The 12,499-nt window shown below is 44.7% G+C and overlaps 1 long non-coding RNA gene and 1 pseudogene across 1 annotated transcript; both read right to left on the reverse strand.

Annotated features, from left to right (window-relative positions):
- Positions 1-5,205: 5,205 nt before the first annotated feature.
- Positions 5,206-10,448, reverse strand: LOC133917999 (uncharacterized; annotated as a pseudogene).
- A 919-nt stretch (positions 10,449-11,367) lies between these two features.
- LOC133917595 (uncharacterized) lies at positions 11,368-12,499 on the reverse strand. Its single transcript, XR_009909699.1, has 3 exons — positions 12,174-12,499; positions 11,793-11,948; positions 11,368-11,563 (listed from the first exon to the last, which is right to left on the reverse strand). It is a non-coding gene; the product is annotated as an uncharacterized LOC133917595 (long non-coding RNA).

Here is a 12,499-nt window from a genome sequence, read left to right on the forward strand (position 1 = left end):
CATTTTTTCAGAATATACGGAGGAAATGTATTGCAGAACCTAGATGTACACGAGATATAATTCTAGAAATTGTGGAATTATAGTTGAGCCGTACACTCTAAAGGAGAAGTAAAAAATTTATTTTACTCCCCTGAAGTATGACCGTAGTCCGAATCACCCTTTGAACTTTAAAACCATTTATTTAACCCCCTAAAGTTCAAATGCCGGATCACATAACCCTCTAAAACCAGTTTTAATGGTGGTTTTGCCACCATGGCTACCACGTCACCTGGTTTTTACCATATAGCTGCCACATCTCCTCTCTTCTCTTTTGCTTTGCTCGTCCAAGTTTCCCTGAAACAGAGCTACCGTGCTGCTCTTCTTCCCGAGCTCCGGTGTCTACCACCAACCCCTCCTCGGCGCTCCGTAGGTCGAACCAAGGACATCAACACGTTCAGGGCATCGTCGTTAGTCCATTTTGGCCCCACCCTGAGCTCAAGACGCTCCGAGGCGGAAACCCAATTTGAGTCCATCGCTGGTCACCATCACGATTCTGGCCACGGGTACACTCTCTCCTCTAAGTTGTGAGACATTCTCAAGTTTCGACCAATTGAGTACATCACGGATTTTCTTAGGATCATTAGAGACCCCATATTGGTCTATGACATGTTCAAGATACTCCACTTGTGGCTGTGCAAAGGCACACTTGCTATATTTGATATACAACTTCTCTTTCCTTAGGACATCCAAGATAGTTTTCAGATGATCAACATGCTCATGTATATTCTTGCTATACACCAGGATATCATCAAAGAATACTAAGACATACCTGCCTATAAATTCACATAGTACCTAATTCATGAGTGACTGAAATGTGGCTGGGGCATTAGTGAGCCCAAAAGGTATCACTAAATACTCATAGTGACCCAAATGGGTCCTGAAGGCAGTGTTAGGTATGTCCTCCTCCAAGATCCTGATTTGGTGAAACCCTGACCTCATATCAAGCTTAGAAAAGACAGCAGCACTATGTAGATCATTCAAGATATCATCTATAACAGGCATAGGGAACCTATTTTTGATGGTCAATGAGTTCAAGTGCCTATAATCCATACACATCCTCCATGATCCATCCTTTTTCCTCACCATAACAGCAGGTGAAGAATATGGGCTAAGACTAGGCCTAATTTCTTTAGTTTTCAGCATCTACTGAATGATATCTTCCATGGCTTACCTTTGTTGATGTAGGACTCTGTAGGGCCTGAGGTTTGGGGGTACAGCTCTTGACTTTAAGTGTATAGCATGATCACAATTTCTCCTAGGTGGTAGACCCTTTGGCTCTTCAAAAAGATCAGGAAACTACTGAAGTAGTTTTTCAATTTCAGCTGACAAGTAGTACTACTTCCCACATCAGAATTTTGTATTAGCTTGACTTGAATTACATAGCCCATAACTCTTTTCCTACACATCTTAGATAGCTTCCTTGCATCCACTACACACTGTCCATTAGGAACAGTAAAATCTGGGAAGTTATAGACATTACCTTCCTTAGTGATGGAAAGCAGCTTCTTCTGTAAATCTAATCCAATCGCCTCCCAAGATAAGGTCATAGCTTCTGAGTTTTAGTAACCTAAAGGTATTGCAAAAAGTTACATCCCCCACTGCATAAGTTAGGTTGGATACTACTACATCGGTCACAAGTTCTCCACCACATGCGACTTTAACCTTGCTGTAATATAGCTCAATTTGAAATTATTTCTCAAAGCATACTCATAATCCATAAAGGAATCTGTGATGCCACTATCAACTACTGCTACTGCTCTTTTGTCCCCAATCTTCAATATTAGTGAAAAGGTCATAGAATCAGATGTCCCATTAACAGCATTTAGGGAGATTTGCATTAGCTGGGCTGAAGCATCTCCTTGCTTATGTGGGCTATCAGGTGCTGTGATATATCTAGCTTCAGGTGTATCTTCTCTAGGATTACTCTCTTCACCCCCTTTTTCTTCTTCTAGAGCAAGGGACATCAGTTTGTCTCTAACACTAGCATCACTACATTCATCTAAAGCCAATGCCATTAACTTTTTCCTTACCCTACGGTTATGTTGGGGGCTCCATGGCTCCTGACAGAACCAACACTTGTTCTTGTCTTTGTTAGCAGGCTTGTTAGACTTTTCTTTTGTAGGAGAATCTTTGCTAATTCCTCTCCCATATGTATTTGTCTGATTAGTGGGGTATACCCTCTTTGCCGCCATGGATTGCTCTAGGTGTTTAGAGTACCAGAAAGCTTCCAGGAGACTTCTTGGCTGATAACAAGAGTTTTCAGATCGCCAATAAAGCAGCTAAAAAAATGCCTCCCGTAGATAAGGATGATCTCACTTTAGATACGTCGTGCATTCCTCAAACTTGTCGATATATTGATTCACAGAGCCCAGCTGTTGCAAACTCTGAAACCTTGAGACTGCTTCATGAGTTCCCATTTCAGAGAACCTGTCAAGCACCATTCTGCACAGTTGACCCCAGCTGATATGTTGCCATGGGATTCCCATACCACCAAACCACAATTCAGCTCTCCCTACAAAATGTGCTGTTGCCAGGTTGACCCACTGTGAGAAAGGAATCCCAGATAATTCAAAGAATTTTTCACAATGCTTTAGCCAACTCAAGGGTTGATCTCCATTGAATAACCGCAACTTCAGTTTTGGCCCCTTAATAACTGCTTCAGCATAAGGTTGTGAACCATTCCCTGCATACAAGTGGTAGCTCCTATCTAAGGTGTGAGTGATCATCTAACCAGTGTCCATGAAGGTACCACCAGTCCCAGCATGAAGGGTTGATTCAAGCCCATAAGGATCAAAGTGCTGGTTATGTCTGCCTCTCTCCATGAAATCAGGTCTGACCATATTACTAGGAATGTTTGGAACAGGTGGTTCAGTGTTGTGAGTGAATATGGGTTCAGGTAAGCTAGCCATTCCTAGTGATCTTCCTCTCAGAGTACTAGTACCTCCCCCTAGTGTTACACCACATAAAGATACGGTGCTATCTGGGTAAGCAGATGAGGTTGTAGGGATTGAATGTGCATCTGGACATACCTGAGCACTCGTATCAGTGGTTGTGCCTACGGGTAGTGCAGGTATAGGAGCCTGACTGAAAACCAATCGGTTTGATGCAGAAACAACCGCTGAATTAGTTCCCATAGACAGCAAAATCCTTTTGATGTCGGTGAGCTCTCCCTTAAGTATCTGCATCTCATCCTTCATGCCCTTCATATCACCCTTCATCTGCAGAAGCTCTTGCCTCAAAACCTCCTCCTCTCCAGAACTCATCCCAACCCTAAAGTTTTTGTGCACGAGTCTTGACCATCACTGGCTCCGAGGTCGGCTCAGAGTAAATCCTCACTACCAGCCACACGCAGTCCCTCTGTCGCCTCCTGGCTGGAACCTCACTTTCAGCGTCGGGATTTTACAGAGAGAACCGCAAGCGGCCGCTCAAACCTGCACCAATCGCGAGATCAGTACCAATCCAAGGATAGATCTAGGCTCTGATACACATGACAGGAATCCTCGAGGCAGGATTTCGACATAGCAAGAATTTAGTGTGGATTTGGTATTGAAGCTCAGATGATCAGGCACCACATAACAGCAGTGGCGGTTGCCGGCACGAGAACAAGTACCCTAAAACTAACTGGCTAAGTTGGAAATGATTCTGTTCCTCCCCTTTCTCAACCACTCTGGTTACTCAAGTTCTTACAAAATTAACTGAAAAGAAAAATTACAGCTCATGTGAGTAAAGCTGAGCTACAGCAAAAACCTTGACGGTGAAACTCTCCCACCTCCTAGATCACCGTTGGATGGCGCAAAGACGGCTAAGATCACTCCATACCAGTTCGGCAACTGAGCTCCTGTCTGAACTCTGAACATCTTCCAACAGCTAAACTTAGCTGATGAAACTGAATATTCACATTCCTGACATGTGCTCCGCTGCGATGGTCCGTCGTCGCGTCGTCTGTGCTCCGCCCGTGAGGTTCGCTCTCCGCGCCGTCAACGCTCCGCCGCCGACGAACATCTCGAGGTCGTAGGCTCGTGGCACTGCATCACATTCACGTCAGGTAAGTCCTAAGATCCATTGTATTACATGTGTGGCAAAGGGTCGACGTCCTGGTCCATATGCATCTAGTCTTGCTGTCGATCTATGCGGCAAAGCGGCGACAACCCTCTCAGATTTGGGACATCGACCCGTTCATTCCCGACCCTCGATTCGGGACGACATTCCGAGGTTAGGGAACGCGCCATCGATCCCGTTTTAGGTAACTATGGTCCTCCCCTTTCTCTCCCTCGGCGTGTGCCCTGTTTGGCCACCGCCGATCGCCGGCGTCGGCACCGTAGAAGGCAACTTGGCCCCGCGTCGCTCTGTCTTAGCCCTTAGAAGCTCCAACCTGGAGGAATTGTCCCCTTTCGCTCTCGTTTGTCGTGGCCATGCCAGCGGTCGAACTCCATTCGTCACCACCACCGGCTGCCTCCGACCGCCAAAGCCCACATCCGAGCTGCTGGATTTACTCCCCGAGTTCCCCTCTCACCTCCCGTGCCAGTCGATTGCTCTGAGTCGCAATGAGTCACCATCGAGAGCCGGACCGTCGTGAGCCATCGATCTCGACACTAATTATCTTCAACCTCAATCCATCCGACGTGGCACCTTGGCTTGCCTCACCCACATGGCTGATGTGGCAACCACATGGCAAAAATCAGGTGATGTGGCAAAGACGGTGACAAAACCACCATAAAAATCGGTCTTAAGAGGCTATGTGATCCAGTATTGAACTTCAGGGTCAAATAAACGGTTATAAAGTTCAGAAAGTGATCCGGACTACATGCATACTTTAGAGGAGTAAAACGGACTTTTTCCAAAGACGAATGCTCTATAAGTAAATAGGTAGTTTTATACTTTTGTCCATCTGATATTTGAGGTGATGTTTTCTTATGCTTTCGCTTACCAAGCTTCAATACAGATTATGATTACTATACAAGTACACATAGCTGTCAGTATTGACTTTGCTATTTCAGCTTTGATTTTTTAAATTTTAGAAAAACGTGTTACATACTAATTTAAATGGAAGAAGTCCATTTTACTACCCAAACAATTTACTTTTCCATCTAACCCCAAGAATGAGAACACAGTTGCATATCTGACAGGTAAATGTATGTGACATATGCCTATGGGAAGATTGACGGTGATACAAGAGTTATTTATTACACAAAAATCGTGGTATGTTTCTACCAAGAGAAACTGGAGAACGTCCACACCTCCCAGTTTCCATCAGAAAACGTATCTCCATGAGTATAATACCAAGGAAAGAATGTGACAGGGTTTAAGCAGAGCAAGAGGAGCACCTGTTTGTGTTCAACTACTTGTTTGAAAAGCACCCAGCTACTTAACTCAGAGAACATTGTCCCAAACTTTTTTTTCTTTCGAACGGAACTGCCCCCAAACTCCATCTATCATCTCCTGAGCAGCAAAACGAAGACCTGTTTGTGCTTACCTGTTCATTTGGAAAGCACCCAGCATCTTAACAAAGCACTATGTGTGCAATAATCTGGATGAATACCATTCTGATGCATTTCAAATGCACTGTATAGATGGACTCGGTTCATGGCTTCGTGGATCGAAGGGACTTTGTGATAGCGATGTGTGGCACATTGCATTACTTTGTAATTAACTGCTGAAGGAGTTGATTGACATCTCTAAAAAAGGACATTGAGGAATAAAATTAAACTGATCCAACCTATTTAAATCATATGACTTCAGCGATTGGTGGAACCCCAATATTTTCAGCACTGAAGACAGTAAGAAAATACACAAATACATAATGCAATATTTCAAATAGGTGGAAGTTAGATTGTTTCGTTTCAAACAAAGTTATACATACAGGAAAGCAAATAAAATGCGTAGACTGCATCCCACATAAATTATTCATTGGGATCAAGTAGGATACAGTATACAGGTAAGAGATCATATGAAGAACAAAGTGACAATGCAACAAAGGGATATACCTGTATTGAACATCTCCTATGCCACACACAATTCTTTTGCCTGCATGGTTCCATGAACATGATGTAACTGGAATTCGCATTGGTCTTGCTAGCTTAGGTTTGATGACCTATTCATAAAGTAAACACCAAGCTTCAGCTATCCAGAGTTCAAATGATAGAGTTTTGGTTATTCCAATAGAAAAACGATGAACTCCAAGCAATCGCATACTAAAAGAAAGCAATTACAGTGCATTCTAGGGTCGCCTGATATGATCGTGAACTTCATAGAAACAACGCATTAATGTCTGACAAACAGACATAATAGATTAAAATATCTGCTTTTGACTTTCAGAGTCTGACACATCCCAGAGACGTATGGATAATGCATCTATCTTCCGATGAGGTCAAAATAGCCTCTTTTGACTTTGGATTCCACTCATCACCTGTAAGCCCGGAAATACATATTATCTATCTTGTTCACATCAGGATCATCTTCTAACATTTCGTATGTATCTAAAGTGTAACATTCCAATTTTGGCCAAAACAGCTTCAAAATTTGATTCAAACAAATCCTTTCAAATCAATTCAAACCATTTCAAGTCCTTCCAAAAATCTCAAAACCATTTCATCTCTCTCTGGGCTCAATCTGTTTTCCTCCCTCAGCCGGCCCATCACCCCTTTTTCTTTTTCTTTCCTCACCCGACTGGGCCGCTTCTTCCTCTTGGCCGGCCCGCCCTTCTCCTCCCCTGGGCCACTTTCCCCTTCCCCGGCCCACCTCTCCTCTCCCTTTCTTCTCCCACACGCGCCACGCTGACCCAGCCCGCGCACCCTCCCCCTCTTTCTTCTTCCCTGGGTCAGCACCGTGCACCGCCGTACGCACGCACGTGCAGGCACGCACGGCCGCCGTACGCGCGCGTGGCTCCTCCCCTGCCGCCGGTACGCGCCTACCCCGCCGTGCCGTCCACTTACCCCTCTCTACCCCAGCTTGTCCCATCCTGTTGCACGAACGACGACCGAGCCCGGAAAAGCCGGCCGCCGGACATCACGTTGTCGACCGCGAGCCCCGACCCCCCTTTCTCCTTCACACACCCGGCCTACGCGTGCAGAGACTCACACAGCCGTCGTGCTCTCGCCTGCGGCCACATTTAAGTCTCGTGTACCGAGCCTGGCGAGCATGTCCTCGCCGCCGTCCTCGCCGCTCGACTCTCGAACCTCCCCGCCTATATATAGCCTCGCCCGAGCTCTACCTCTCCTCACCGCGGCCACCCAAACTATCGAGGCAAGCTTCCCCCTCTTTCTCTCCCATCCTCTCCCACTCTCGTTACTCTCTCTCCACCGAGATCACCTTCCCGGTGATCTCCTCGGCCGAGCTACCAAACACCGCCATTGTTGGCCACCGAGCACCACACCGAGCACCACACCAAGCACCTCCAACCTTCCCCTCACTTCCCTTCCTCTCTCATGCCCTCACCAAGCTCCCCGAGCCGCCGCTATGGCGGCAAGCCGCTGGCCAACTCCTTTACCCCCTAGCCCGAGCTATACTCAAAAACCGAATCCCCGTGCGCTCCTCTTCCTTCCGGTACTCTCGCCGTCGAAGGAGGTGGTCGGTTGGCCATTCCGCCAAGAACTCCGGCGAGCCGCCACCGCGGGCTCCCCGCACCACCGCCTCCACCTCGCCCGGCCGAACTGGCCATGGCGCCGTTTTTCCCCGTCACCCCTCTCTCTCTCTTATTCCGACAAGTGGGCCCGGCTGGCAAACACCGTCAAACGGCCGTCATTCCCCCGCCAGGCCGCCGTGGGCCGCTTCGGTCCAGAAGGCCGGCCCGCTAGCCAAGCCCAATGCCATATGTAGCCCACCGTGCACAGTGTCTTCTCTCATTTTGCCGAAAACCGAAATTTTGGTGGAATATTCCAGGAATATTCTCCCTTTTTCCTTTTTCTGAATTAATCCACCAATAAACTTCCGAAGCCCATAAATCCTCCGTTTCAACTCCAATTTTAATGATTCTTCCACCAATATTCTTCTAAATTCAAGCTCTACTTTCTCATACTATTTTTATAATTATTCCAAATTTAATTATATTTTATTTGTGTGTTTGCTTGGTTGTTGGTCGCGTTTAGAAGCCGGAGAGCTCGTTGAGGAGGAGGAGCAGGTGCCAGGAACTCAGGAATTTGAGCAGGACTCCCTCGAGGACTTCAACGAAGGCAAGTCTCAATCCGTTTCCCTTTGACCATATTGAACCCAGTTTTATCAAACACAACTCGTAGTAGCCGTTTTACTCTGATACAATGTATGCAGTACTACTAGTTGGCATATTTTAAACTGTTGATCTAGCTATAACCTAATGTAGTTTAGTCCGCCATTTGTGTCCATCTTGTATGCTTAATCTTGGTAAACCTAGGATCTCGCCGTGGCTAATTTACTTATGCTTAGGCGATCACCTTGTTATTAGCATGCTTAGGATGATACTCCCTACTGTTGTTTCATGATTAATCATATCTAGCTTTTCAAAGGTGTAAAACTCGGTGTTGGTGTTGTGTGGATTATCAATGGGTAGAGCCTTGTTAGATGATAATAATAAATACCTGAGTTGGGGTTAGAATCGGGGCAAATCAGGGTTCCTTCGGGAATGCCTAGGGAGCCGGAGTGCTGTCGGTATGACAGGCTTCAGGAGGAGTGTTGTCCGTGTGGCAGACTCCATGTGGAGGTGTTCGGCTTGGTTCGTTTAAGGACCGAGTTGATGTGACGTCCTACCCAGTCTATACAGTACAATCACTCGACCATGTATGGGCAGGGCTTAGTCTAAATCCCCCAGCTAGTCTACTACCGTCTGGAGGCAGTCGTACAGCGGGAAACCATGGAGCAGGTGCAGGCGGTGCAGGCTTGGCAACCCGGTTGGAGGCCTAGCTAAAGGTCACGAACCCCTGGTTAGCTCCCGTAGGCGGTTAGTGAGATAATGTTGTAGTGGGTAATGGCTTTGTTGAGTCGCGTGTCCACGACAGTGGATTATTGTCGAGCTCAGCTTATGGGTAAAGTATACAACTCTACAAAGATAAAACTATTCTAATAGCCGTGTCCATGATCATGGACGAACTATGATTCGGTCGCAGCAACTAGCATGGGTTGCATGTGTTCTCCTTGTGAGTGAGTGGGCTAGGTATGCCCTGTTTTGGAATATAGGTCCGGCCGTGTGCCGTGGGTTGCCGTGGATGGGTTGTCCAGCAACAATAAAATTTGGACAAACATATTTATTACCGATATCGTTTACATAAACTGCTTTACATAAATTGAACCATGCATGTGTACAACTTAGCTTTCTGCAAAATTCAACCTTACAGCTTATCCTTGTCATCCTCTTATACATGTATTCGTACCCCTGCCGTAGGGCAAGGGTTGAGACTTGTTGAGTACTCTTGTACTCACCCTTACTTGTACTTTCAAAGGACGACCCAAACTTCACCGAGGCAGACGGTGAGGCCTTGTCGCGTCCGCACCCGAGTTGCCTGTGGAGTGGCGTGTTCGTCATGCTGCCTCTGTTGTGTACTCTGTTGTCGTAGACCCTTTTTATAATGCACTTGGGTTTAGTGCTGTACGTGTTATTAGGATGGTAGATTATGCTCACCGTTCCTCGTGTTGTATGGCATTGATAATACCTGTTGTAAAACTCTTATTTACCAGCGACTGATCCAAGGACTGGTATAATAATGGTTTTAAGCAACGGGGATAACCCGGGGCGCTTCATAAAGTTTACAACCTTTTTGCTTTTCTTTTTTGTAATCTCCTTTTTGTTAATATCAGCATCATCTTTGGTGTTGAAATCAGATCTACTATGCTTTTTTGTTGTTCTCATTTTTATTTCTGCTGTTATCAACAACAATAAATATATCATATACATATCACCCAAAAAAAATTCCTTTGTATTCTTCAGATCACGAATATACATATCACCCTTAACAAACTCGCCTAGCTAAGCCTATCCCGGTCATAGATCTGATTTGAAACTTAACTATCAATAACAATTTTTGAAGCTTATTGGGAATACTGTAAGATTACAAAAGTAGAATACCTTGGCCTGGGCTGAACCCGTAACACATAAGAATCGATCCGACGTTGGACTCCAATAAGGCTACAAACTTCATGGCCCTCAAAGGGTTCTAATTGCCTGAATGATTGCAATTTTGAATTCATACCTTGAAAATCATACATATGCACTGCACGGTCAACAGCAAGGGCTGAGACAACCTGAAAAGAAAATAGCATGGTTATTAACCAGTAAAAATACATGTACTGGAAACTGTAACAATATGAATTAGATTTCTAGCAATTTTATTAAGGGGTACAAATCTGTTTCTGGAACTAACCTATCGATCAGACCTCACTTATGCGCTAATGCATATCAAATTGCATCCACAGAGAAACAGCACGCCAAATACCGCATTCGCCATGGCACCCCCGAGAGTGGTCAATATAACAATCTTATATTAGCAGTTGGGTGGTTGTATATACAAGTAATGGCAATAGTCAATATCAAGTATCAATCATTAATATTACTTTTGAACAAAATCTTGAGATTAGTATTTTATTCGTCTTTGGAACAACACTCTTAGTTTATTCCTGGTAACAGAGAGTTGCAAGATGACTGAAAAAATTAGTTCACCCTTGCAGAGATAGATACTGATAGATCAAACTACAGAGTTCCTCTAAAAGGAAAGAAAGCTCACTAACGAGTTCCTGATGCCACCCACAATTCGTTTGCCTTCATGGTTCCAACCAGCAAAATAGCCTTGGTGTTTGTTTATACAGAATGGCCTGGGCATAGGTGCAAATGATGACAAAGGCCTACAACTTCTTAAAATATTTTCTTTCCAATAGAGTTATTTTAGTTCAGCAAGGATCGATGAGAACATATTTGAAGAATTTGCAATTATTGCGCAGGAACAGCTCAAGCAGTTCATTCGTCAATCACGATACATGCAAATCGTCCTATAGAATGGCTGAGATGCATTCCCAACGAACATCACAAACCTGCTGCTTCCTATGATGTTGCTGTGAATGGCAATCTTTTGTTATCATCATGACTGGCTAAATATAGGTAAAGTATTTTTTTTCCCCACTCTTGGTACGGGTCGTGTTGGATGAATTTGATCAAATTTATCTATCCTATATATTTGATTACTCTGGCCTGATCAAATTCATCCATACTATATATTTCCACAATGACGGATATTGAAATGGATACAGTGAATCAGGATAAAGACATACATATATGAATTTAAATTATTCTAGCTTCAACTGACATTGTAAGATTTGGATAGATCATAAATAAAACAAACATACTTGATCAGAAGCTTTTAATTTGTGTTGCAATGAGATCATCCCTAAGCTTGGGGTCATTATCATAACCAAATTTCCTCAATACTGGCCATGTAGTTTCCAGTCGACCTTTTTCAATAAAAAGAGCATGCAGAAAAAGGAACCTGGTCAAGGTAAGTCCTTTTTCATTCACGCCTTCAGGCCTCTTCTCTTGAACAACTCTCTTCACACCTGAAATTTCAGTAGGCTAGAGAGGAGCATTAAAACATTTGACTTGTAAAGCAATAAAAAAAATGTTTTCAATATCTCCAGAAATAAAAGAATGATGATAATCTAAACGCTATGTCATCTACTGCCAATCATATAACGCTATGTAATAATGAACAGCTATGTGCATCATGTGATACAGAGGCTGGGATAATGTTTATTCCATCATCTAAAAAAAATAAGTCAGGGCAGTCTCAGTATATACAAACCTGAAATTCTTTGAGCTCCACGTCACTGAGAGTACCATCCTTGTCAGGATAACATATTATGAATACTGCTTCAAAGCTCTAACACAGCGTGGCTTGAGAGATTGCGCCTCTTGATCAAAGAGAGGTGTTGTTGGGTGAAGCACTGACCTCAGGCACCTGCAATAAGTCAACATTCATCAATGATTTTAATCAGCCCTAACAAATGCCAAGAACTCTATCACACTACGATTACCAATAAAGTAATAGAACTATTTTACAATAAAATTATAATAACATCTGAGCATATCAGTATATTGGGCACCCAGTTCAGATAGCATGACCAATAAGTATAAGACATTTGGGGCTAGAAATATTCAATCAAATATTGAGATGAGGGGTAACCTGGATCTAACGAAGAGCGGAGCACTCAATGCAGGTCTCAATCTCACGGAACGACTGCATGATGGGCGCTATAACCTGCTCAAGGCTAACTTGTTGCTCGTCCCTCAGGTCTAGCTTACACCCCAATCACTGGCGCAGGGGGCGCGGATGCAGCGGCGCGCAGAGTGGAGGCGGTGGTGGCGCCGCTGGAGCAGACTGGAGAGCGCCGGCAGCAATCACGGCGAGCGGCGAGCGGCGTGCGGGTGAGTGATGGCGGCGGCGGGCAGAGCGAGCGTGCGAGCCAATGGACAGTGGATTATCTCAGCGACGGGGCCAACGGAGAGACG

The sequence above is a fragment of the Phragmites australis genome, chromosome 5 (genome assembly GCF_958298935.1).
Source record: "Phragmites australis chromosome 5, lpPhrAust1.1, whole genome shotgun sequence".
Classification (NCBI taxonomy): Eukaryota; Viridiplantae; Streptophyta; class Magnoliopsida; order Poales; family Poaceae; genus Phragmites; species Phragmites australis.